The sequence below is a fragment of the Sesamum indicum genome, unplaced genomic scaffold, assembly GCF_000512975.1.
Source record: "Sesamum indicum cultivar Zhongzhi No. 13 unplaced genomic scaffold, S_indicum_v1.0 scaffold00139, whole genome shotgun sequence".
Classification (NCBI taxonomy): domain Eukaryota; kingdom Viridiplantae; phylum Streptophyta; class Magnoliopsida; order Lamiales; family Pedaliaceae; genus Sesamum; species Sesamum indicum.
This window is the reverse complement of record NW_011628057.1, coordinates 70425-72891: the sequence shown is the minus strand read 5'-3', so window position 1 is coordinate 72891 and position 2467 is coordinate 70425.

The window sequence follows — 2467 nt, the reverse complement described above, 5'->3', positions numbered from 1 at the left end:
TTCGCTTTATTAGGCAATAAAAAAAGGAATAAAATTGATTTTATTGTACAAAAATAGTCCATGTTTTAGTATATCTGTAATTATATATAATATTTGTGTTTATATATGTTTATGTATATTTATAATTTTCATGTAAAATTAGAAATTCGGACATAAAATACTGACTTAGAAGTAATCTTAAAAATTAGAATTATATCACTCAATTGATATTTTTAGTCATATGTATATAGAATGAGGTTTAGTCCTATTTATATTGTAGGTATTAATTAATTTTATTAAATTTATAATTATAATCATATTATTAATTCAACGATGGGACTGCATACCTAACTTAATTTTTTTTTTATTTCACTTTATGTACTCTAAAAAATAAAATTAATTATTTATAATTAAGAGTAATTTATGTACAAAATTAATCTTAAAATCAAATTATAATAGGACTTTAAAGAATCTACATGTATTTTATAATTATATATGTCGTATTATTTATGAATTACCATTATAATCATTTGTACCCTGTGTTATATACTAAATTAGAGATGAGGCCATTTTTTTAGTTAAAACGAACCAAATAAAGTCCAAAACAGTGGTTTTAAAATTGGATCATCGAGGCACTTGACTTAACACACTGGGGGTTGCTTCCAAAGTACCACCTAAAGGTTATGGCGCCTTTTAAACATTCAGTTTAAATAAATGTAAAACTTAAATTGTTGTGCAGAAAGGCTACCAAGAAACATAGAAATGAAGAGTACCACACTTTAAAATAAATTTAAACATAACAAATGTTACCTTGTGATTGTGATTGAGAACATTAATCAGGAATTCAACATCGGCCCTATAGACATACCTCAATGATGCGTGCTCTTTAATGGATCTCAAAAGTTTTAGGAGCTGAACATGAATAGTCAAGCCCTAAGGACACAAATATCAGGAGTTGTCTTAGGACTCCTGTAATTCAATAACAAGCATTTCTTTAACGATTGTAAGTTTAAGATAATTTGAAAAAATGCCACTAAGGGTGTCGCAAACCACGCATGTGCATTAAAAGAATAGAAAATTTAAAAAAGACAGTCATTTTGTATGAATATAAATATAATAAAGGATACTTATGTTAATAACACTTTTTCAACCAAAAATGGTTAATATACAGTATGCAAAGAAGTAATCTAGGACTTCCTTAAATTTCTAACTCCTAGAAGAGTAACACAGCAGCATAAAGAAGCAATCTAGGACTTACTTGAAATTCAAACTCCTAGAAGAGTAACACAGCAGCACAAGTTACTTTCTTACCTATGATTTTTGTGTTGCGCCAGCCTCCTCAATTTTGATTTATTGAACAATATCCAAATTTCTCAAAGGTACAGACAACCATATTTTTTTGTCATGCTTGAGTCACTATGTGAATATAACTATGTTGAAATGACTGAACACATAACAAAAAAACCATTTTCAAGAAGACCCAATATTCTCTCATCCATATTAATTAAGACCAGAAGGCACATGGGATTGATAGAACAACTAGGCATTGAAGATCGGAATGAGTTAGAACTGCAGCACCCGATGTGTTGGATCAGCAGTTGTAACTGAACTTGTCAAACTGAAAAGAACAAGAATTTGAGAAGCACTAAATTCAGTGAGAGGGCTAACTAATAACAGATCTTTGATTTTTCTCCTTTTCCAACACTAGAACTCACACTTCAGTATGATTCTTCTTCATGTTTTTACTTTTATTCTGCTCTCTGCAGATGGCATTTGTGTTTTGGGAGTGGCAACTACAGTTGAACACATGACTTAGTAGAATCAGCCTATAAATTAAGGACATAGCTGGGCTAAAATGAAGATTGCTGAGGGAGGGGAGTGAACCAACGGTTTGCACTTGGACTTGAGTAAATCATCCTTGGAAAAGAACTCAGGAGTTGTCTTAGGACTCCTGTAATTTATACCGGGTAGTTCTTTAACAATTGCAAGTTCAAGATCATCCGAGGAAAATTCCACTTAGGGTGAGGGAGTTGCAGACCACCTGCATGTCAGGAATATTTATGAAAACTAAGACAGTATAAAAAAGAAGCTGGAAACAGTTCCTTTAGGTAAGAAAGCCCATATATGACTAGAAAATTAGAAACTTCTAATGAAACAATTATGGAACTAAACACAGAAATCATTGTTGTGGTATAGTAGCTCATAAAAGTCTGGATGGCTCAAAAAAAAATATTCTGTAATAAAATTCCGAGAAAGGTTTAGGATGTGAACTCTATTTTAACACCACATTGTGAACCTAAAATATACCAAAAGTTTTGACTAATATGATGATAGAATTAAGTTTCTGAATTGATCACCTATATAGAAATACATAGAAGAATATTAAACCAAACACTATGTGACCTCATTACATTTATACAAAAAGGTTTAATTTAAAAAAAAAATCTTTCGCAATGTTATTGGGATAATTTAATTTTTTATTTTTTTT